Here is a 25,000-nt window from a genome sequence, read left to right on the forward strand (position 1 = left end):
CCCTCTGTCGAAACACTCGGCATTGCTGCTCCCTAAGGTGAGCTTCTCCTCATAGGCAATTCCGCTCTTATCCGGTCACGTTTGTGTGCCCGAATTTCGCAAGGCAACCTCCATGGGACATGGAAAAGACTCGAGAAGAGAGCTCGCTCACGGGAGAGAGAAGCCAAGGAGACCACGAGAGTGCTGAGAGTGGGACAGCGCTGAATAGGCGGGAGAAGCCTGCGCGTATAAACGGAGATATATATCCAATTGCAACGAAGGAACGTGCCAAAGATCGAGAACAATGGCAGAAATGCTAGTAACGTGCACTTCGGGACCAACGCATCACCGGAAGACAACCGCCAAACATCGAAAGAGTCGCGATGCTCCGCAACCTACGTGCAAAGCGGTCGCACACCGGGTAAGGGAGTGAGAGCCCCAAACATAGTTGGGCGAGGCGCTCACTCCGCTCTTTAATATCTCGTTAATACCGCCAAGGAAATGGCACAAGCACACACACACAAGCATCCTCGGAAGAGGACAGTTCGAGTGACAGGTCAAATCCAAGAGTTCCGAAGACTACCTCCAGGAACAATCGGGAACAAGACCGATTACAAGTCGTCGAGTCTGTTACTGGGCGAACACGAGATGCGCACAGGAAATCGATCAGCCCTCACAATGGCCCAAGGCCAGAGATCGGACTGCTACGATTTACCCCAACAATCATCGTGCCACTCTTCGCAGAGAGGTGATAGACGCCAACGAGCCCGCGCATAGCAATCGAGGTGTAAAAAGGGCGTTGAAGGCAGGAAGCCTGGACGAAAGAGGCTACGAGTTCACCTCGAAGCGGTCTAAGAATCGGGCGCACTTGGGGCGACTACCAGTGCCAACCCCTTATCCCGCGGTGCGTCCGACACACAGAAATTTCCAAGGCGGCCAAGGAGCCTCCCCGCATAGCAATCGGGGTGTGAGGTTACGGATGCAGCATTGATAGCAATCGAGGTGTGAGGCGAAGGATGCAGAAGTGAGAGCCGAGGGATGTAGCAGAGATAGCAATCGGGGTGTGTGATGCAGAAGAGATAGCAATCGAGGTGTGCGGTGGGAAGGGCCCAGCAGCCAGAATGCATGAAGCGACGGATGAAGCAGTGATGACAACCGGGCTGTGAGGAGAGGAGGGATGCAGCCAAGAAAGCAATCAGGGCTCGAGGCAAGGGATGCATCAAGGATAGCAATCATGTTGTGAGGCGAGATTCCAAAGGCTAAACGTGAGAGGCTGCAGGGTCGACTCAGAGAGGTCTATGCATGTGAGAGGCTGAAAGCAAGGTCGACTCGGAGCGGTCTATGCATCGGGCGCGCTTGGGGCGACTACCAGTGCCAACCCCTTATCCCGCGACGCGTCCGACAAAGAGAACGTTCCAAGGCGGCAGAGGAGGTTACCAGCCGAAGGATGCAGTAGCAATAACAGGTATAGTTCCGCGGCGGCCGAGAAGACTCACCGCATAGGAATCGGGATGCGAGGCGAGGGATGCGGCGGGAAGGCCCCGACGGCTAAACGGAAGAGGCTGCAGGGCCGCCTCGGAATGGTCCAAGCATCGGATGCGATTGGGACGACTACCAGTGCCAACCCCTTATCCCGCGATGCGTCCGATACACAGATAGTTCCAAGGCGGCCGAGGAGCCTCACCGCATATCAATCGGGGTGCGAGGCGAGGGATGGGGCGGGAAGGCCCCAACGGCTAGACGGAAGAGGCTTCAGGGCCACCTCGGAATGGTCCAAGCATCGGACGCGCTTGGGGCGACTGCCAGTGCCAACCCCTTATCCCGCGATGCGTCCGATACACAGATGGTTCCAAGGCGGCCGAGGAGCCTCACCGCATAGCAATCGGGGGTGCGAGGCGAGGGATGGGGCGGGAAGGCCCCAACGGCTAGACGGAAGAGGCTTCAGGGCCGCCTAGGAATGGTCCAAGCATCGGACACGCTTGGGGCGACTACCAGTGACAGCCCCCTATCCCGCGATGCGTCCGATACGAAGATGGTTCCAAGGCGGCCGAGGAGCCTCACCGCATAGCAATCGGGGTGCGAGGTGGGGGATGCGGCGAGATGGCCCCAACGGCTAGACGGAAGAGGCCACAGGGCCGCGTCGGAATAGTCCAAGCATCGGACGCGCTTGGGGCGACTACCAGTGACAACCCCTTATCCCGCGATGCGTCCGATACGAAGATAGTTCCAAGGCGGCCGAGGAGCCTCACCGCATAGCAATCGGGGTGCGAGGTGGGGGATGCGGCGAGATGGCCCCAACGGCTAGACGGAAGAGGCTGCAGGGCCGCCTCGGAATAGTCCAAGCATCGGACGCGCTTGGGGCCACTACCAGTGACAACCCCTTATCCCGCGATGCGTCCGATACGAAGATAGTTCCAAGGCGGCCGAAGAGCCTCACCGCATAGCAATCGGGGTGCGAGGTGGGGGATGCGGCGAGATGGCCCCAACGGCTAGACGGAAGAGGCCACAGGGCCGCCTCGGAATAGTCCAAGCATCAGACGCGCTTGGGGCGACTACCAGTGACAACCCCTTATCCCGCGATGCGTCCGATACGAAGATAGTTCCCAGGCGGCCGAGGAGCCTCACCGCATAGCAATCGGGGTGCGAGGCGAGGGATGCGGCGAGATGGCCCCAAAGGCTAGACGGAAGAGGCTGCAGGGCTGCCTCGGAATAGTCCAAGCATCGGACGCGCTTGGGGCGACTACCACTGCCAACCCCTTATCCCGCGATGCGTCCGATACACAGATAGTTCCGAGGCGGCCGAGGAGGTGGGGGATGCAGCGAGATGGCCCCAACGGCTAGACGGAAGAGGCTGCAGGGCCGCCTCGGAATAGTCCAAGCATCGGACGCGCTTGGGGCGACTACCAGTGACAACCCCTTATCCCGCGATGCGTCCGATACACAGATAGTTCCGAGGCGGCCAAGGAGCCTCACCGCATAGCAATCGTGGTGCGAGGTGGGGGATGCGGCGAGATGGCCCCAACGGCTAGACGGAAGAGGCTGCAGGGCCGCCTCGGAATGGTCCAAGCATCGGATGCGCTTGGGGCGACTACCACTGCCAACCCCTTATCCCGCGATGCGTCCGATACACAGATAGTTCCAAGGCGGCCGAGGAGCCTCACAGCATAGCAATCAGGGTGCGAGGCGAGGGATGCGGCGAGAAAGCCCCAACGGCTAGAGGGAAGAGGCTTCAGGTCCGCCTCGGAATGGTCCAAGCATCGGACGCGCTTGGGGCGACTACCAGTGACAACCCCTTATCCCGCGACGCGTCCGATACACAGATAGTTCCAAGGCGGCCGAGGAGCCTCACCGCATAGCAATCGGGGTGCGAGGCGAGGGATGCGGCGAGAAGGACCCAACGGCTACACGGAAGAGGCTTCGGGGCCGCCTCGGAATGGTCCAAGCATCGGACGCGCTTGGGGCGACTACCAGTGACAACCCCTTATCCCGCGACGCGTCCGATACACAGATAGTTCCAAGGCGGCCGAGGAGCCTCACCGCATAGCAATCGGGGTGCGAGGCGAGGGATGCGGCGAGAAGGACCCAACGGCTAGACGGAAGAGGCTTCGGGGCCGCCTCGGAATGGTCCAAGCATCGGACGCGCTTGGGGCGACTACCAGTGACAACCCCTTATCCCGCGACGCGTCCGATACACAGATAGTTCCAAGGCGGCCGAGGAGCCTCACCGCATAGCAATCGGGGTGCGAGGCGAGGGATGCGGCGAGAAGGACCCAACGGCTAGACGGAAGAGGCTTCGGGTCCGCCTCGGAATGGTCCAAGCATCGGACGCGCTTGGGGCGACTACCAGTGACAACCCCTTATCCCGCGACGCGTCCGATACACAGATAGTTCCAAGGCGGCCGAGGAGCCTCACCGCATAGCAATCGGGGTGCGAGGCGAGGGATGCGGCGAGAAGGACCCAACGGCTAGACGGAAGAGGCTTCGGGTCCGCCTCGGAATGGTCCAAGCATCGGACGCGCTTGGGGCGACTACCAGTGACAACCCCTTATCCCGCGACGCGTCCGATACACAGATAGTTCCAAGGCGGCCGAGGAGCCTCACCGCATAGCAATCGGGGTGCGAGGTGAGGGATGCGGCGAGAAGGACCCAACGGCTAGACGGAAGAGGCTTCGGGTCCGCCTCGGAATGGTCCAAGCATCGGACGCGCTTGGGGCGACTACCAGTGACAACCCCTTATCCCGCGACGCGTCCGATACACAGATAGTTCCGAGGCGGCCGAGGAGCCTCACCGCATAGCAATCGGGGTGCGAGGCGAAGGATGCGGCGAGAAGGACCCAACGGCTAGACGGAAGAGGCTTCGGGTCCGCCTCGGAATGGTCCAAGCATCGGACGCGCTTGGGGCGACTACCAGTGACAACCCCTTATCCCGCGACGCGTCCGATACACAGATAGTTCCAAGGCGGCCGAGGAGCCTCACCGCATAGCAATCGGGGTGCGAGGCGAGGGATGCGGCGAGAAGGACCCAACGGCTAGACGGAAGAGGCTTCAGGGCCGCCTCGGAATGGTCCAAGCATCGAACGCGCTTGGGGCGACTACCAGTGACAACCCCTTATCCCGCGACGCGTCCGATACACAGATAGTTCCGAGGCGGCCGAGGAGCCTCACCGCATAGCAATCGGGGTGCGAGGCGAGGGATGCGGCGAGAAGGACCCAACGGCTAGACGGAAGAGGCTTCAGGGCCGCCTCGGAATGGTCCAAGCATCGGACGCGCTTGGGGCGACTACCAGTGACAACCCCTTATCCCGCGACGCGTCCGATACACAGATAGTTCCGAGGCGGCCGAGGAGCCTCACCGCATAGCAATCGGGGTGCGAGGCGAGGGATGCGGCGAGAAGGACCCAACGGCTAGACGGAAGAGGCTTCAGGGCCGCCTCGGAATGGTCCAAGCATCGGACGCGCTTGGGGCGACTACCAATGACAACCCCTTATCCCGCGACGCGTCCGATACACAGATAGTTCCGAGGCGGCCGAGGAGCCTCACCGCATAGCAATCGGGGTGCGAGGCGAGGGATGCGGCGAGAAGGACCCAACGGCTAGACGGAAGAGGCTTCAGGGCCGCCTCGGAATGGTCCAAGCATCGGACGCGCTTGGGGCGACTACCAGTGACAACCCCTTATCCCGCGACGCGTCCGATACACAGATAGTTCCGAGGCGGCCGAGGAGCCTCACCGCATAGCAATCGGGGTGCGAGGCGAGGGATGCGGCGAGAAGGACCCAACGGCTAGACGGAAGAGGCTTCAGGGCCGCCTCGGAATGGTCCAAGCATCGGACGCGCTTGGGGCGACTACCGTTGCCAACCCCTTATCCCGCGATGCGTCTGATACACAGATAGTTCCGAGGCGGCCGAGGAGCCTCACCGCATAGCAATCGGGTTGCGAGGCAGATTATTGGGAAGGGAACCCCCTGGGATGCGGCTCAAGCAGTGCCCAAAGGGACTGGAATGCGGAATCACATCGAGAGACCCAAATGCTATACGAGGGCTCAAATCGAATTATCGATTTGGCCACGACATGGACGCATCGGAACGACTACCTTTGCCGAACCACTCGCAATTGCATCCATACCGAAACCAATAGACATTTCCGTTAGAGCCCTCGCATAGCATTCGGGAATCTCGCATGCCCCTCTAAATCGACCAATGCTGGCGCTCAATGAAAATCCGAGCGCTACCACCGTTCGAGCGCCAGCATTGGTCGAGTTAGAGGGGCACGGGGGAGAATGCTCCAGTCAACACCTCCCCTATATAAGTTATTTGTCCGATTCTCGCACAACCGTAGTCTGCCTCGTCGAATCAAACAACGGTCCCAGATTCCGACTTCCGTTCCGTAGAGACCCAAAAGCTAGATGGAGGCTCGCAAGAAAGAGAGTCGGCGCATAGCAATCGGGTTTCTCGAACGTTTAGGGACCGAGCTCACTTGCGGATAGGGCAAAATCCGCCAAGCAACCCAAAAGCTAGACGGGGGCTCGAATCGAATCGCCTAGGCGGCCACAACAACGACGTGTTGGATCGACTACCAGTGCCAAACCATTCAGCAAGACTAGTCTGTGTCGAGGCCGGATAGAGATTCTCAGAGAGCGCCCGCATAGCATTTAGGAGACCTGCCGCGTCCCTCACACTCGACAAATGGTGGTGCACGTTTATAAATCCGAGCGATCCCAACCCTTTCAAGCACCAACATCGGTCGAGATAGAGGGGCACGGAGGGGGCTGCGTGAGACAACACAGTCCCCTATATAAGTTATTTGTCCGATTCTCACACATCCGAAGAATGGTCATCAAATCGGACAACAGCCCAAACTTCCGACTTCCGTCCCAGAAAGCCCAAGAGCTATCTAAAACGTTCATGGCCGGAACTCGATCGCGGCTATACCAGTCCGCCAAGCAACCCAAAAGCTAGACTGGAGCTCTAGTCGAATCACCTCTGTGGCCATTGCAAGGACGTGTTGGAGCGACTACCATTGCCGAACCATTCCGCAGGTCGAGTCCATACCAAGGCCGCATAGAGATTCACGATGAGCTCCTGCATAGCAATCAGGAGACTTGCCGTGTCCATCACAATCGATAAATCCTGGTGCAAGATTTTTGCATCCGAGCGCTCCAACCAGTCGAGCACCAGCATCAATCGACATAAACGGGCACGGGGGGAGGATGCTCGAGAACACTACCTCCCCTATATAAGTTATTTGTCCGATTCTCAAGCAGCCGAAGTCTGGTCATCGAATCGGGTCAAAGACCACAACTTCCGACTTTACCCACAATGCAAGTCATCGAATCGAACATCGGCCCCCGAGTCGGACTCCATGCGTATGTCAGGTCATCGGACCCAAATTCCGCCTTCCTGCGCATGGCGGGCCATCAATATCAACTCGGTCATCGGACCCAAACTCCGCCTTTTTGCGTATGGCACGCCTTCAAATCGGTCATCGGACCCAAATTCCGCCTTCCTGTGCATGGCGGGCCATCAACATCAACTCGGTCATCGGACCCAAATTCCGCCTTTCTGCGCATGGCACGCCATCAACTCGGTCATCGGACCCAAATTCCGCCTTCCTGCGCATGGCAGGTCATCGGACACAAATTCAGACCTCGCCAATATGCCTACGTATCGAATCGGTCATCGGACCCAACTTCCGACTTCATCCATACTGTAGGGTCTTTGAGGTTGGCGCGGTGCGCTCAACCCAGGGAGTCGACCCATCGAAGCATACACCTCCCCTATATAAGCTATTTGTCCGATTCCCACACCTGTGTAGTTTGCACCTCTGACCAGGACATCGACCCCAACTTCCGAACTCGACTGCAACGACGGCACCAGCGCCTTGGTGCGCACCTTGCGACGCACAGTCCCAACATTCGCCTTCCTGCACATGGCAGGTCATCGGACCCAAATTCCGACCTCGCGAGTATGCCTACATATCGAATCGGTCATCGGACCCAACTTCCGACTTCATCCATACCGTAGGGTCTTTGAGGTTGGCGCGGTGCGCTCAACCCGGGGAGTCGACCCAACGAAGCATACACCTCCCCTATATAAGCTATTTGTCCGATTCCCACACCTGTGTAGTTTGCACCTCCGATCAAGACATCGACCCCAACTTCCGAACTCGCCTCCAACGACCGAACCAGCGCCTTGGTGCGCACCTTGCAACGCACAGTGCCAACATTCGCCTTCCTGCACGTGGCAGGTCATCGGACCCAAATTCCGACCTCGCGAGTATGCCTACATATCGAATCGGTCATCGGACCCAACTTCCGACTTCATCCATACCGTAGGGTCTTTGAGGTTGGCGCGGTGCGCTCAACCCGGGGAGTCGACCCAACGAAGCATACACCTCCCCTATATAAGCTATTTGTCCGATTCCCACACCTGTGTAGCTTGCACCTCCGATCAGGACATCGACCCCAACTTCCGAACTCGACTAAAAAGACCGCACCAGCGCCTTGGTGTGCACCTTGCAACGCACAGTGTCAACATTCGCCTTCCTGCACATGGCAGGTCATCGGACCCAAATTCCGACCTCATGAGCATACCTACTAATCGAATCGGTCATCGGACCCAACTTCCGACTTCATCCATACCGTAGGGTCTTTGAGGTTGGCGCGGTGCGCTCAACCTGGGGAGTCGACCCATCGAAGCATACACCTCCCCTATATAAGCTATTTGTCCGATTCCGACACCTGTGTAGTTTGCACCTCCGCTCAGGACATCGACCCCAACTTCCGAACTCGCCTGCAACGACCGAACCAGCGCCTTGGTGCGCACCAAAAGTGCGCACTTTTGGAGGGCACTTTTCTGCGCTCCAAAGGTGCGCACTTTTGGAGGGCACTTTTTGGAGGGCACTTTTCTGCGCTCCAAAGGTGCGCACTTTTGGAGGGCACTTTTTGGAGGGCACTTTTCTGCGCTCCAAAGGTGCGCACTTTTGGAGGGCACTTTTTGGAGGGCACTTTTCTGCGCTCCAAAGGTGCGCACTTTTGGAGGGCACTTTTTGGAGGGCACTTTTCTGCGCTCCAAAGGTGCGCACTTTTGGAGGGCACTTTTTGGAGGGCACTTTTCTGCGCTCCAAAGGTGCGCACTTTTGGAGGGCACTTTTTGGAGGGCACTTTTCTGCGCTCCAAAGGTGCGCACTTTTGGAGGGCACTTTTTGGAGGGCACTTTTCTGCGCTCCAAAGGTGCGCACTTTTGGAGGGCACTTTTTGGAGGGCACTTTTCTGCGCTCCAAAGGTGCGCACTTTTGGAGGGCACTTTTTGGAGGGCACTTTTCTGCGCTCCAAAGGTGCGCACTTTTGGAGGGCACTTTTTGGAGGGCACTTTTCTGCGCTCCAAAGGTGCGCACTTTTGGAGGGCACTTTTGTGCACTCCAAAGGTGCGCACTTTTGGAGGGCACTTTTCCTGTGCTCCAAAGGTGCACACCTAGGTGAGCACCTTCGACCACACCTTGTAGCACACCAAACTCTGACTTTCGACTTCATCCGCAATGCAGGGTCTTTGAGGTTGGCGCAATGCGCACAACCAGGGGAGTCGACCCATCAAACCCAACACCTCCCCTATATAAGCTATTTGTCTGATTCTCATACATGCGTAGCCTGCAGGAGCAATTAGGACATCGACCCCAACTTTCGGCTTCTAAACGAAAACAAGGTCTTTGAGGTTGGTGTAATGCGAACAACTAGGGGAGTCAACCCATCAAACCCAACACCTCCCCTATATAAGCTATTTGTCTGATTCTCATACATGTGTAGTCTACAGGAGCAATTAGGACATCGACCCCAACTTTTGACTTCTTAACGAAAACAAGGTCTTTGAGGTTGACGTAATGCGCACAACCAGGGGAGTCGACCCATCAAACCCAACACCTCCCCTATATAAGCTATTTGTCCGATTCTCATACATGTGTAGCCTGCAGGAGCCATTAGGACATTGACCCCAACTTTTGACTTCTTAACGAAAACAAGGTCTTTGAGGTTGGCGTAATGCGCACAACCAAGGGAGTTGACCCATCAAACCCAACACCTCCCCTATATAAGCTATTTGTCTGATTCTCATACATGTGTAGCCTGCAACAACGATTAGGACATCCACCCCAACTTCTGAATTCGTCTGCGTTGACCGCACCAAAGGTGCACGCCTTGGTGCTCACCAAAATCCGACTTCCGACTTCTTCTGCTATGCGGGGTCTTTGAGGTTGGCGCAGTGCGCACAACCAGGGGAGTCAACCCACCGAATGCAACACCTCCCCTATATAAGCTATTTGTCTGATTCTCATACATGCGTAGACTGCAGCAATGATTAGGACATCCACCCCAACTTTTGACTTCTTAAACAAGACAGGGTCTTTGAAGTTGGTGCAGTGCACACAACCAGGGGAGTCGACCCATCAAACGCAACACCTCCCCTATATAAAGCTATTTGTCCGATTCTCATACGTGTAGTCTGCAGCAGCGATTAGGACATCGACCCCAACTTCCGAATTCGTTTGCATTGACCGCACCAAAGGTGCACGCCTTGGTGTGCACCCTGGAGTGCACTTTGGTGCTCACCTCGGTGCACACTTTGGTGTGCACCTCGGTGTGCACCAAAGGTGCGCACCTTGGAGCGCACCAAAGGTGTACACTTTGGAGCGCACCACATAGGGTCTTTGAGAGGTTGGCGCAGTGCGCACACCAAGGTGGGTGTTGAGGTGCGTGCCGAGGTGGGTGGGTGCTAGGGTGCGCTCCATGGTGGGTGCCAGGGTGGGTGCGTGCTAGGGTGGATTCCAAAGAGGGTCATAGGGTGGGTGCCAAGGTGGGTTGGTGATATAGTGGGTTCAAAGGTGGGTACTAGGGTGGGTTCCAAGGTGGGTCACAAGTTGGGTGCCAGGATGCGTGGGTGTTAGGTTGGGTGCCAAGGTGGGCTCCTGCGTGGGTGGGTGCTAGGGTGGGTTTCAAGGTGGACGCGAGGGCGGGTGCCAAGGTGGGTAACAAGTTGGGTGTTAGGATGGGTGAGTGCTAGAGTGGGTGCCAAGGTGGGTGGGTGCTAAGGTGGATGCCAAGGTGGTTCACAGGGTGGGTGGGTTCTAGGGTGAGTTCCAAGGTGGGTCACAGGTTCAGTGCTAGGGTGGGTGTCAAGGCGGGTGTCGAGGTGCCTGGGTGCTAGGGTGTGGATGCCAATGTGGGTCATAGGGTGGGTACTAGGGTGGGCTGCAATGTGGGTGCCAAGGTGGGTAACATGCTCGGTGGGTTCTAAATTGGGTGCCAGGGTGGGTGTGCACCCACCTTGCCCGAGGTGGGTGCCAAGGTGCCAGTGTGGGTGGGTGCTAAGGTGGATGCCAAGGTGGGTGAGAAGGTGGGTGATAGGTTGAGTGGTAGGATGGGTGGGTGCCAAGATGGGTCACAGGGTGGGTGCAAGGGTGGGTAGGTGCTAGGGTTGGTGTCAGGGTGGGTGGGTGCTAGGTTGGGTTCCAAGGTGGGTGCGAGGGTGAGTGTCAAGGTGGGTCACAGGTTAGGTGCTAGGATGGGTGAGTGCTAGGGTGCAAAGGTGCCAGGGTGGGTGCTAGGATGGGTCGATGCTAGGGTGAGTGGCAAGGTGGGTCCACAAGTGTCAAGGTGGGTGCCGAGGTGGGTGCCAAGTCGGCGACTGCTATGGTGGATGCCAAGGTGGGTCACGGGGTGGGTGCCAAGTTGCTAGGTTGGGTTCCAAGGTGGGTGCCAACGTGGGTGCTAGGGTGCGTGGGTTAAAGGGTGTGTCACAACGTGGGTGCCAGGATGGGTGCGCACCCACACTGGCCAAGACGGGTGCGGGTGCAAGGTTGGGTTCCAAGCCCGGTCACAGGCTGGGTGCTAGGATGGGTGGGTGCCAAGGTGGGCACCAGGGTGGGTGCACCCACCCTGGCCAAGGTGGGTCACGGGGTGGGTCCTAGGGTGGGTAACGGGGTGGGTACTAAGGTGCGTGCCAAGGTGGGTCATAGGGTGGGTGCCAAGGTGGGCACCAGGGTGGGTGTGCACCAACCCTAGCCAGGGTAGGTCACGGGGTGGTTGTCGGGGTGGGCGTCAAGGAGCCAAGGTGGGTGGCAAGTAGCCAAGTTGCGTGCCAAGGTGGGTGTCGGGGTGGGTGCCAAGGATCCAAGGTGGGTGCCAAGGAACCAAGGTGGGTGTCTGGGTGGGTGCCGAGGTGGGAGCCAGGGTGGGTCCCAAGGTGAGTGCAAAGGTGGGTGCCAGGGTCAAGGTGAGTGCCAATGTGGGTTCCAAGGTGCCAGGGTCAGGGTGAGTGCCAATGTGGGTTCAAAGGTGCTAAGTTGGGTGCGAGGTTGGGTGCGAGGGTGGGTGGGTGCCAAGGTGTGCTAGGTGGAAGCCCGGGTGGGTCGGCATCCCATGGGTGTCGAGTTGGGTGCCTGATGGGTGCTTCTTGTCAAGTTTTAGTCGTCGGGACTCATTTCGAGCCTTAGAGGTCGTTTCTTGTCCGGTTGCCCTGTCTTCGACCTGGGAACCCAATTTTGGTCCTCGGGTCCCATTTTTTTTTGTCTCGCATCCCACTTTTGGCCTGTGGCCTTTTCGGGGTCGATTCTCGTTTTGGGCATCAGAGCATGTTTCTTCTCCTAAAACCCAATATTTGTTTATTAAGTCTCGGAACACATTTTTGTTCTCGTGGACCCATCATGGGTCTTGGAACGCATTTGTGGTCCTTGGGTCCCATTTTGCATCCCGAAACTTGTGTTTTGGTGCTTGATCCCTATTTTGGGTGCCCACCTTGCACCAAGTGCGCACCCGGGGCAAACCGAGCGCCTTGGTGCACCGGGGCAAGATCGAGCGTGCACCCGAGGCGCCCCGAACATGCACCAAGGTGCACTCGGCCCACATGTGAGCGCAGGTCGTTGCGCCCGAGGTGGTGTGTGGGCACCGCGTTGCAGACGGGACACTGCACGCACACGACGCCCCCTCCAGGTGCACGCACGTAGGCCGGGCCGGGTGCACACCCGACGCCCTAGCAAGGTGCGCGCACCCGGGCAGGGCTCACACTTGGCGAACGGGGCGCACTTCGCGAGGGAGGGTGTGCACCTCGACGGGGGTGGGTGGCCGGGGTGGATTCGCACGTGGGTCGCGGTTTGCTAAGTACACACTGCGACAAGCTCATAACGGGTGCGATCATACCAGCATTAGTGCACCGGATCCCATCAGAACTCCGCAGTTAAGCGCGCTTGGGCCGGAGTAGTACTGGGATGGGTGACCTCCCGGGAAGTCCCGGTGTTGCACCCTTTTTTAGTTTTTCGCCGGGCGTCGCAATGCTATTTGAATAAACCTTTTGCCCGTTTGCGTTCTCGTCGGGGCCGGGTCGGGCCGGGGTGCGCTGCCCGCACTACCGCGCGCGCGGGGGCGACACCGAGCGCGCACCCGAGGCACCCCGAGCACACAGGCCACGGTGCAACCCGGGCGTTGTGCGCGCACCCCGGTGCGCCCGAGGTGCTGCGCGCGCACCCAGGTGAAATCGGTGTGCACCTCGGCCAGTGCGCGCTCGGTCGAGTCGCGCACGTTGGCCAAGGTGCACGGTGATGTTTCTTACTCTAAGGTTCCGCACCAGACGCCCGGGACAGGTGAGCGAAGCTGGGCGGGGCCGGGTGCGCGGCCGGGGCAGGTGCACGCAGCTGGAGAGAGCTTTGGAGCACACTTCGGAGCGCACCAATGATGCGCTCCATTCAAAAGTTTCCTGAAAAGGCAAAAAAAGTTGAGATTATAGAATTTCCCACTTGAGAGATTGTAAAAAAAAAAAATTTAAAATGAAGGAAACGCGGGTGCCAAGGTGTGCGCAGCCCAGCCAAGGTGTGCGCACCAAGGCGCCCACCCTGGCGAAGGTGCACGCAAGGTGCGCACCCGAGGCAAACCGGACAATTAACCCAACTTTCGACTTCGCGCGCACCTTGGAGCGCACTTCGGAGCGCTCCTTGGTGCGCACCAATCTTGGGCACCTCGGAGTGCACCATGGCGCCCACCAAGGTGCGCACCCGGGGCAAACCGAGCTCCGACTTCGTGCGCACCTTGGAGCGCACGAAAGGTGCGCACCATGGCGCCCACCAAGGTGCGCAGCCCAGCCAAGGCGTGCGCATCAAGGTGCGCACCCTGGCGAAGGTGCGCACCCGGGGCAAACCGAGCTCCGACTTCGTGCGCACCTTGGAGCGCACAAAAGGTGCGCAACCCAGCCAAGGTGTGCGCACCCCGGTCAAACCGAGCTCCGAATCGTGCGCACCAGAGGTGCACGCCATCGTGCGCACCTTGGAGCACACTTCGGAGCCCTCCTTGGTGCGCGCCGATGTTGCGCACCTCGGAGCGCACCCGGGGAAAACAATGCAATTAACCCGACTTTCGACTTCGTGGGCACCTCGGAGCGCTCTCGGGTTCGCACCTCGGAGCACACCGAGGTGCGCACCTTTGATGCGCTGCCTTCACCAATTTCCAGAAAAGGCAAGAAAACATTGAGAAGGTGTGCGCACCGAGGTGCCCACCCTGGCGAAGGTGCACGCGAGGTGCGCACCCGGGGCAAACCGGGCTCCGACTTCGTGCACGCCGCACCTTGGAGCACACTTCGGAGCGCTCCTTGGTGCGCACCAGGGCGCGCAACCCAGCCGAGGTGCCCACCCCGGCGAAGGTGCACGCGAGGTGCGCACCCGGGGCAAACCGGGCTCCGACTTCGTGCACGCCATGGTGCCCACCGCGGCGAAGGTGCACGCGAGGTGCGCACCCGGGGCAAACCGGGCTCCGACTTCGTGCACGCCGCACCTTGGAGCACACTTCGGAGCGCTCCTTGGTGCGCACCAGGGCGCGCAACCCAGCCGAGGTGCCCACCCCGGCGAAGGTGCACGCGAGGTGCGCACCCGGGGCAAACCGGGCTCCGACTTCGTGCACGCCGCACCTTGGAGCACACTTCGGAGCGCTCCTTGGTGCGCACCATGGTGCCCACCAGGGCGCGCAACCCCGCCGAAGGTGCACGCGAGGTGCGCACCCGGGGCAAACCGGGCTCCGACTTCGTGCACGCCATGGTGCGCACCGCGGCGAAGGTGCGCACCCGGGGCAAACCGGGCTCCGACTTCGTGCACGCCGCACCTTGGAGCACACTTCGGAGCGCTCCTTGGTGCGCACCAGGGCGCGCAACCCAGCCGAGGTGCCCACCCCGGCGAAGGTGCACGCGAGGTGCGTACCCGGGGCAAACCGGGCTCCGACTTCGTGCACGCCGCACCTTGGAGCACACTTCGGAGCGCTCCTTGGTGCGCACCATGGTGCCCACCAGGCCGCGCAACCCAGCCAAGGTGTGCGCACCAAGGTGCACGCGAGGTGCGCACCCGGGGCAAACCGGGGTCCGACTTCGTGCACGCCGCACCTTGGAGCACACATCGGGGCGCTCCCGGGTTCGCACCGGCGTTGCGCACCGTGGTGGGCACCTCGGAGCACACCAAGGTGGGCAGCGAGGTGCGCACCTTTGATGCGATGCCTTCACTAATTTCCATAAAAGGCAAAAAAAAAACGAGATTTTAAAATTTCCGTTTTGAAAGATAGTGAGAAAAAGGGAATGCTGGTGCCATCTTGAGCCCGCCCTGGTGCGCAGCCCAGCCAAGGTGTGCGCACCAAGGTGCCCACCCTGGCGAAGGTGCGCGCCCGGGCAATTAACCCAACTTCCAACTTCGCGCGCGCCAGGGTGGGAGCGCACCCAACAACCGGGCCTGGGAAGAGCCAATGCGAGAAACCCCACCAAACGCTCTGACAAAAAAAGAGGGGGCGCTCCAGTAACCCCGCTTCGGAGCGCACCCTGGGCAAACCCAGCCAAGGTGCCCACCCCGGCCAAGGTGCAGGCGAGGTGCGCACCCGGGGCAAACCGGGCTCCGACAACGTGCACGCCGCACCTTGGAGCACACTTCGTAGCGCTCCCGGGTGCGCACCTCAGAGCACACCAAGGTGGGCAGCGAGGTGCGCACCTTTGATGCGCTGCCTTCACTAATTTCCAGAAAAGGCAAAAAAAAAAGGAGATTTTAAAATTTCCGTTTTGAAAGATAGTGAAAAAAACGGAACGCGCGTGCCATCTTGAGCCCGCCCTGGTGCGCAGCCCAGGTAAGGTGCCCACCCTGGCAAAGGTGCGCACCCGGGCAATTAACCCTACTTCCGACTTCGTGCGCGCCAGGGTGGCAACCGGGCCTCGGAAGAGCCAATGCGAGAAACCCCACCAAACGCTCCGACAAAAAAAGAGGCGGCGCTCCAATAACCCCGCTTCGGAGCGCAGCCGGGGCAAACCCAGCCAAGGTGCCCACCCCGACGAAGGTGCACGCGAGGTGCGCACCCGGGGCAAACCGGGCTCCGACAACGTGCACGCAGCACCTTGGAGCACACTTCGAAGCACTCCCGGGTGCCCACCGGCGTTGCGCACCGTGGTGGGCAGCGAGGTGCGCACCTTTGATGCGCTGCCTTCACTAATTTCCAGAAAAAGGCAAAAAAAAATGAGATTTTAAAATTTCCGTTTTGAAAGATAGTGAAAAAAAAGGAACGCGGGTGCCATCTTGAGCCCGCCCTGGTGCGCAGCCCAGGCAAGGCATGCGCACCAAGGTGCCCACCCGAGGTGCACACCCGGGGCAAACCGGGCTCCGACTTCGTGCAGGCCGCACCTTGGAGCACACTTCGGAGCGCTCCTTGGTGCGCACCATGGTGCCCACCAGGGCGCGCAACCCAGCCAAGGTCTGCACACCAAGGTGCCCACCCCGGCGAAGGTGCACGCGAGGTGCGCACCCGGGGCAAACCGGGCTCCGACTTCGTGCACGCCATGGTGCCCACCGCGGCGAAGGTGCACGCGAGGTGCGCACCCGGGGCAAACCGGGCTCCGACTTCGTGCACGCCGCACCTTGGAGCACACTTCGGAGCGCTCCTTGGTGCGCACCATGGTGCCCACCAGGGCGCGCAACCCAGCCAAGGTGTGCGCACCAAGGTGCACGCGAGGTGCGCACCCGGGGCAAACCGGGGTCCGACTTCGTGCACGCCGCACCTTGGAGCACACATCGGAGCGCTCCCAGGTTCGCACCAGCGTTGCGCACCTTTGATGCGCTGCCTTCACTAATTTCAAGAAAAGGCAAAAAAAAACGAGATTTTAAAATTTCCGTTCTGAAAGATAGTGAAAAAAACGGAACGCGGGTGCCATCTTGAGCCCTTCCTGGTGCGCAGCCCAGGCAAGTTGTGCGCACCAAGGTGCCCACCCTGGCGGAGGTGCGCGCCCGGGGCAATCCGGGCTCCGACTTCGTGCACTGCATGGTGCCCACCAAGGCGCGCAACCCAGCCAAGGTGCCCACCGCAGCGAAGGTGCACGCGAGGTGCGCACCCGAGGTGCACACCCGGGGCAAACCGGGCTCCGACTTCGTGCACGCCGCACCTTGGAGCACACTTCAGAGCGCTCCTTGGTGCGCACCAGGGCGCGCAACCCAGCCGAGGTGCCCACCCCGGCGAAGGTGCACGCGAGGTGCGCACCCGGGGCAAACCGGGCTCCGACTTCGTGCACGCCATGGTGCCCACCGCGGCGAAGGTGCGCACCCGGGGCAAACCGGGCTCCGACTTCGTGCACGCCGCACCTTGGAGCACACTTCGGAGCGCTCCTTGGTGCGCACCATGGTGCCCACCAGGCCGCGCAACCCAGCCAAGGTGTGCGCACCAAGGTGCACGCGAGGTGCGCACCCGGGGCAAACCGGGGTCCGACTTCGTGCACGCCGCACCTTGGAGCACACATCGGGGCGCTCCCGGGTTCGCACCGGCGTTGCGCACCGTGGTGGGCACCTCGGAGCACACCAAGGTGGGCAGCGAGGTGCGCACCTTTGATGCGATGCCTTCACTAATTTCCATAAAAGGCAAAAAAAAAACGAGATTTTAAAATTTCCGTTTTGAAAGATAGTGAGAAAAAGGGAATGCTGGTGCCATCTTGAGCCCGCCCTGGTGCGCAGCCCAGCCAAGGTTTGCGCACCAAGGTGCCCACCCTGGCGAAGGTGCGCGCCCGGGCAATTAACCCAACTTCCAACTTCGCGCGCGCCAGGGTGGGAGCGCACCCAACAACCGGGCCTGGGAAGAGCCAATGCGAGAAACCCCACCAAACTCTCTGACAAAAAAAGAGGGGGCGCTCCAGTAACCCCGCTTCGGAGCGCACCCTGGGCAAACCCAGCCAAGGTGCCCACCCCGGCCAAGGTGCAGGCGAGGTGCGCACCCGGGGCAAACCGGGCTCCGACAACGTGCACGCCGCACCTTGGAGCACACTTCGTAGCGCTCCCGGGTGCGCACCTCAGAGCACACCAAGGTGGGCAGCGAGGTGCGCACCTTTGATGCGCTGCCTTCACTAATTTCCAGAAAAGGCAAAAAAAAAAGGAGATTTTAAAATTTCCGTTTTGAAAGATAGTGAAAAAAACGGAACGCGCGTGCCATCTTGAGCCCGCCCTGGTGCGCAGCCCAGGTAAGGTGCCACCCTGGCAAAGGTGCGCACCCGGGCAATTAACCCTACTTCCGACTTCGTGCGCGCCAGGGTGGCAACCGGGCCTCGGAAGAGCCAATGCGAGAAACCCCACCAAACGCTCCGACAAAAAAAGAGGCGGCGCTCCAATAACCCCGCTTCGGAGCGCAGCCGGGGCAAACCAAGCCAAGGTGCCCACCCCGACGAAGGTGCACGCGAGGTGCGCACCCGGGGCAAACCGGGCTCCGACAACGTGCACGCAGCACCTTGGAGCACACTTCGAAGCACTCCCGGGTGCCCACCGGCGTTGCGCACCGTGGTGGGCAGCGAGGTGCGCACCTTTGATGCGCTGCCTTCACTAATTTCCAGAAAAAGGCAAAAAAAAATGAGATTTTAAAATTTCCGTTTTGAAAGATAGTGAAAAAAAAGGAACGCGGGTGCCATCTTGAGCCCGCCCTGGTGCGCAGCCCAGGCAAGGCATGCGCACCAAGGTGCCCACCCGAGGTGCACACCCGGGGCAAACCGGGCTCCGACTTCGTGCAGGCCGCACCTTGGAGCACACTTCGGAGCGCTCCTTGGTGCGCACCATGGTGCCCACCAGGGCGCACCCGAGGCAAACCGGGCTCCGACTTCGTGCACGCCGCACCTTGGAGCACACATCGGAGCGCTCCCAGGTTCGCACCAGCGTTGCGCACCTTTGATGCGCTGCCTTCACTAATTTCCAGAAAAGGCAAAAAAAAACGATATTTTAAAATTTCCGTTCTGAAAGATAGTGAAAAAAACGGAACGCGGGTGCCATCTTGAGCCCTTCCTGATGCGCAGCCCAGGCAAGTTGTGCGCACCAAGGTGCCCACCCTGGCGGAGGTGCGCGCCCGGGGCAAACCGGGCTCCGACTTCGTGCACTGCATGGTGCCCACCAAGGCGCGCAACCCAGCCAAGGTGCCCACCGCAGCGAAGGTGCACGCGAGGTGCGCACCCGAGGTGCACACCCGGGGCAAACCGGGCTCCGACTTCGTGCACGCCGCACCTTGGAGCACACTTCAGAGCGCTCCTTGGTACGCACCAGGGCGCGCAACCCAGCCAAGGTGCTCACCCCGGCGAAGGTGCACGCGAGGTGCGCACCCGGGGCAAACCGGGCTCGGACTTCGTGCACGCCGCACCTTGGAGCACACATCGGAGCGCTCCCGGGTTCGCACCAGCATTGCGCACCTTTGATGCGCTGCCTTCACTAATTTCCAGAAAAGGCAAAAAAAAGAAAAAAATGAGATTTTAAAATTTCCGTTTTGAAAGATAGTGAAAAAAACGGAACGCGGGTGCCATCTTGAGCCCGCCCTGGTGTGCAGCCCAGGCAAGTTGTGCGCACCAAGGCACCCACCCTGGCCAAGGTGGGTCACGGGGTGGGTCCTAGGGTGGGTAACGGGGTGGGTACTAAGGTGCGTGCCAAGGTGGGTCATAGGGTGGGTGCCAAGGTGGGCACCAGGGTGGGTGTGCACCAACCCTAGCCAGGGTAGGTCACGGGGTGGTTGTCGGGGTGGGCGTCAAGGAGCCAAGGTGGGTGGCAAGTAGCCAAGTTGCGTGCCAAGGTGGGTGTCGGGGTGGGTGCCAAGGATCCAAGGTGGGTGCCAAGGAACCAAGGTGGGTGTCTGGGTGGGTGCCGAGGTGGGAGCCAGGGTGGGTCCCAAGGTGAGTGCAAAGGTGGGTGCCAGGGTCAAGGTGAGTGCCAATGTGGGTTCCAAGGTGCCAGGGTCAGGGTGAGTGCCAATGTGGGTTCAAAGGTGCTAAGTTGGGTGCGAGGTTGGGTGCGAGGGTGGGTGGGTGCCAAGGTGTGCTAGGTGGAAGCCCGGGTGGGTCGGCATCCCATGGGTGTCGAGTTGGGTGCCTGATGGGTGCTTCTTGTCAAGTTTTAGTCGTCGGGACTCATTTCGAGCCTTAGAGGTCGTTTCTTGTCCGGTTGCCCTGTCTTCGACCTGGGAACCCAATTTTGGTCCTCGGGTCCCATTTTTTTTTGTCTCGCATCCCACTTTTGGCCTGTGGCCTTTTCGGGGTCGATTCTCGTTTTGGGCATCAGAGCATGTTTCTTCTCCTAAAACCCAATATTTGTTTATTAAGTCTCGGAACACATTTTTGTTCTCGTGGACCCATCATGGGTCTTGGAACGCATTTGTGGTCCTTGGGTCCCATTTTGCATCCCGAAACTTGTGTTTTGGTGCTTGATCCCTATTTTGGGTGCCCACCTTGCACCAAGTGCGCACCCGGGGCAAACCGAGCGCCTTGGTGCACCGGGGCAAGATCGAGCGTGCACCCGAGGCGCCCCGAACATGCACCAAGGTGCACTCGGCCCACATGTGAGCGCAGGTCGTTGCGCCCGAGGTGGTGTGTGGGCACCGCGTTGCAGACGGGACACTGCACGCACACGACGCCCCCTACAGGTGCACGCACGTAGGCCGGGCCGGGTGCACACCCGACGCCCTAGCAAGGTGCGCGCACCCGGGCAGGGCTCACACTTGGCGAACGGGGCGCACTTCGCGAGGGAGGGTGTGCACCTCGACGGGGGTGGGTGGCCGGGGTGGATTCGCACGTGGGTCGCGGTTTGCTAAGTACACACTGCGACAAGCTCATAACGGGTGCGATCATACCAGCGTTAGTGCACCGGATCCCATCAGAACTCCGCAGTTAAGCGCGCTTGGGCCGGAGTAGTACTGGGATGGGTGACCTCCCGGGAAGTCCCGGTGTTGCACCCATTTTTAGTTTTTCGCCGGGCATCGCAATGCTATTTGAATAAACCTTTTGCCCGTTTGCGTTCTCGTCGGGGCCGGGCCGGGCCGGGGTGCGCTGCCCGCACTACCGCGCGCGCGGGGGCGACACCGAGCGCGCACCCGAGGCGCCCCGAGCACACAGGCCACGGTGCAACCCGGGCGTTGTGCGCGCACCCCGGTGCGCCCGAGGTGCTGCGCGCGCACCCAGGTGAAATCGGTGTGCACCTCGGCCAGTGCGCGCTCGGTCGAGTCGCGCACGTTGGCCAAGGTGCACGGTGATGTTTCTTACTCTAAGGTTCCGCACCAGACGCCCGGGACAGGTGAGCGAAGCTGGGCGGGGCCGGGTGCGCGGCCGGGGCAGGTGCACGCAGCTGGAGAGAGCTTTGGAGCACACTTCGGAGCGCACCAATGATGCGCTCCATTCAAAAGTTTCCTGAAAAGGCAAAAAAAGTTGAGATTATAGAATTTCCCACTTGAGAGATTGTAAAAAAAAAAAATTTAAAATGAAGGAAACGCGGGTGCCAAGGTGTGCGCAGCCCAGCCAAGGTGTGCGCACCAAGGCGCCCACCCTGGCGAAGGTGCACGCAAGGTGCGCACCCGAGGCAAACCGGACAATTAACCCAACTTTCGACTTCGCGCGCACCTTGGAGCGCACTTCGGAGCGCTCCTTGGTGCGCACCAATCTTGGGCACCTCGGAGTGCACCATGGCGCCCACCAAGGTGCGCACCCGGGGCAAACCGAGCTCCGACTTCGTGCGCACCTTGGAGCGCACGAAAGGTGCGCACCATGGCGCCCACCAAGGTGCGCAGCCCAGCCAAGGCGTGCGCATCAAGGTGCGCACCCTGGCGAAGGTGCGCACCCGGGGCAAACCGAGCTCCGACTTCGTGCGCACCTTGGAGCGCACAAAAGGTGCGCAACCCAGCCAAGGTGTGCGCACCCCGGTCAAACCGAGCTCCGAATCGTGCGCACCAGAGGTGCACGCCATCGTGCGCACCTTGGAGCACACTTCGGAGCCCTCCTTGGTGCGCGCCGATGTTGCGCACCTCGGAGCGCACCCGGGGAAAACAATGCAATTAACCCGACTTTCGACTTCGTGGGCACCTCGGAGCGCTCTCGGGTTCGCACCTCGGAGCACACCGAGGTGCGCACCTTTGATGCGCTGCCTTCACCAATTTCCAGAAAAGGCAAGAAAACATTGAGAAGGTGTGCGCACCGAGGTGCCCACCCTGGCGAAGGTGCACGCGAGGTGCGCACCCGGGGCAAACCGGGCTCCGACTTCGTGCACGCCGCACCTTGGAGCACACTTCGGAGCGCTCCTTGGTGCGCACCAGGGCGCGCAACCCAGCCGAGGTGCCCACCCCGGCGAAGGTGCACGCGAGGTGCGCACCCGGGGCAAACCGGGCTCCGACTTCGTGCACGCCATGGTGCCCACCGCGGCGAAGGTGCACGCGAGGTGCGCACCCGGGGCAAACCGGGCTCCGACTTCGTGCACGCCGCACCTTGGAGCACACTTCGGAGCGCTCCTTGGTGCGCACCATGGTGCCCACCAGGGCGCGCAACCCCGCCGAAGGTGCACGCGAGGTGCGCACCCGGGGCAAACCGGGCTCCGACTTCGTGCACGCCGCACCTTGGAGCACACTTCGGAGCGCTCCTTGGTGCGCACCATGGTGCCCACCAGGGCGCGCAACCCCGCCGAAGGTGCACGCGAGGTGCGCACCCGGGGCAAACCGGGCTCCGACTTCGTGCACGCCGCACCTTGGAGCACACTTCGGAGCGCTCCTTGGTGCGCACCAGGGCGCGCAACCCAGCCGAGGTGCCCACCCCGGCGAAGGTGCGTACCCGGGGCAAACCGGGCTCCGACTTCGTGCACGCCGCACCTTGGAGCACACTTCGGAGCGCTCCTTGGTGCGCACCATGGTGCCCACCAGGCCGCGCAACCCAGCCAAGGTGTGCGCACCAAGGTGCACGCGAGGTGCGCACCCGGGGCAAACCGGGGTCCGACTTCGTGCACGCCGCACCTTGGAGCACACATCGGGGCGCTCCCGGGTTCGCACCGGCGTTGCGCACCGTGGTGGGCACCTCGGAGCACACCAAGGTGGGCAGCGAGGTGCGCACCTTTGATGCGATGCCTTCACTAATTTCCATAAAAGGCAAAAAAAAAACGAGATTTTAAAATTTCCGTTTTGAAAGATAGTGAGAAAAAGGGAATGCTGGTGCCATCTTGAGCCCGCCCTGGTGCGCAGCCCAGCCAAGGTGTGCGCACCAAGGTGCCCACCCTGGCGAAGGTGCGCGCCCGGGCAATTAACCCAACTTCCAACTTCGCGCGCGCCAGGGTGGGAGCGCACCCAACAACCGGGCCTGGGAAGAGCCAATGCGAGAAACCCCACCAAACGCTCTGACAAAAAAAGAGGGGGCGCTCCAGTAACCCCGCTTCGGAGCGCACCCTGGGCAAACCCAGCCAAGGTGCCCACCCCGGCCAAGGTGCAGGCGAGGTGCGCACCCGGGGCAAACCGGGCTCCGACAACGTGCACGCCGCACCTTGGAGCACACTTCGTAGCGCTCCCGGGTGCGCACCTCAGAGCACACCAAGGTGGGCAGCGAGGTGCGCACCTTTGATGCGCTGCCTTCACTAATTTCCAGAAAAGGCAAAAAAAAAAGGAGATTTTAAAATTTCCGTTTTGAAAGATAGTGAAAAAAACGGAACGCGCGTGCCATCTTGAGCCCGCCCTGGTGCGCAGCCCAGGTAAGGTGCCCACCCTGGCAAAGGTGCGCACCCGGGCAATTAACCCTACTTCCGACTTCGTGCGCGCCAGGGTGGCAACCGGGCCTCGGAAGAGCCAATGCGAGAAACCCCACCAAACGCTCCGACAAAAAAAGAGGCGGCGCTCCAATAACCCCGCTTCGGAGCGCAGCCGGGGCAAACCCAGCCAAGGTGCCCACCCCGACGAAGGTGCACGCGAGGTGCGCACCCGGGGCAAACCGGGCTCCGACAACGTGCACGCAGCACCTTGGAGCACACTTCGAAGCACTCCCGGGTGCCCACCGGCGTTGCGCACCGTGGTGGGCAGCGAGGTGCGCACCTTTGATGCGCTGCCTTCACTAATTTCCAGAAAAAGGCAAAAAAAAATGAGATTTTAAAATTTCCGTTTTGAAAGATAGTGAAAAAAAAGGAACGCGGGTGCCATCTTGAGCCCGCCCTGGTGCGCAGCCCAGGCAAGGCATGCGCACCAAGGTGCCCACCCGAGGTGCACACCCGGGGCAAACCGGGCTCCGACTTCGTGCAGGCCGCACCTTGGAGCACACTTCGGAGCGCTCCTTGGTGCGCACCATGGTGCCCACCAGGGCGCGCAACCCAGCCAAGGTCTGCACACCAAGGTGCCCACCCCGGCGAAGGTGCACGCGAGGTGCGCACCCGGGGCAAACCGGGCTCCGACTTCGTGCACGCCATGGTGCCCACCGCGGCGAAGGTGCACGCGAGGTGCGCACCCGGGGCAAACCGGGCTCCGACTTCGTGCACGCCGCACCTTGGAGCACACTTCGGAGCGCTCCTTGGTGCGCACCATGGTGCCCACCAGGGCGCGCAACCCAGCCAAGGTGTGCGCACCAAGGTGCACGCGAGGTGCGCACCCGGGGCAAACCGGGGTCCGACTTCGTGCACGCCGCACCTTGGAGCACACATCGGAGCGCTCCCAGGTTCGCACCAGCGTTGCGCACCTTTGATGCGCTGCCTTCACTAATTTCCAGAAAAGGCAAAAAAAAACGAGATTTTAAAATTTCCGTTCTGAAAGATAGTGAAAAAAACGGAACGCGGGTGCCATCTTGAGCCCTTCCTGGTGCGCAGCCCAGGCAAGTTGTGCGCACCAAGGTGCCCACCAAGGCGCGCAACCCAGCCAAGGTGCCCACCGCAGCGAAGGTGCACGCGAGGTGCGCACCCGAGGTGCACACCCGGGGCAAACCGGGCTCCGACTTCGTGCACGCCGCACCTTGGAGCACACTTCAGAGCGCTCCTTGGTGCGCACCAGGGCGCGCAACCCAACCAAGGTCTGCACACCAAGGTGCTCACCCCGGCGAAGGTGCACGCGAGGTGCGCACCCGGGGCAAACCGGGCTCAGACTTCGTGCACGCCGCACCTTGGAGCACACATCGGAGCGCTCCCGGGTTCGCACCAGCATTGCGCACCTTTGATGCGCTCCAATAACCCCACTTCGGAGCGCACCAGAAACCGCACTGGACGCTTGGGCAAAAATGTAATGCGCACCCGAAGCCCCTACCCAG

General features: G+C 60.7%; 2 non-coding genes across 2 annotated transcripts; both read left to right on the forward strand.

Annotated features, from left to right (window-relative positions):
• The first annotated feature begins 12,649 nt into the window (after positions 1-12,649).
• LOC131861141 (5S ribosomal RNA) lies at positions 12,650-12,768 on the forward strand. Its single transcript, XR_009360218.1, has one exon. It is a non-coding gene; the product is annotated as a 5S ribosomal RNA (ribosomal RNA).
• A 7,822-nt stretch (positions 12,769-20,590) lies between these two features.
• Positions 20,591-20,709, forward strand: LOC131861342 (5S ribosomal RNA). The gene has a single exon (XR_009360417.1). It is a non-coding gene; the product is annotated as a 5S ribosomal RNA (ribosomal RNA).
• The last annotated feature ends 4,291 nt before the right edge of the window (positions 20,710-25,000 follow it).

Source organism: Cryptomeria japonica, unplaced genomic scaffold (assembly GCF_030272615.1).
Source record: "Cryptomeria japonica unplaced genomic scaffold, Sugi_1.0 HiC_scaffold_24, whole genome shotgun sequence".
Lineage (NCBI taxonomy): Eukaryota > Viridiplantae > Streptophyta > Pinopsida > Cupressales > Cupressaceae > Cryptomeria > Cryptomeria japonica.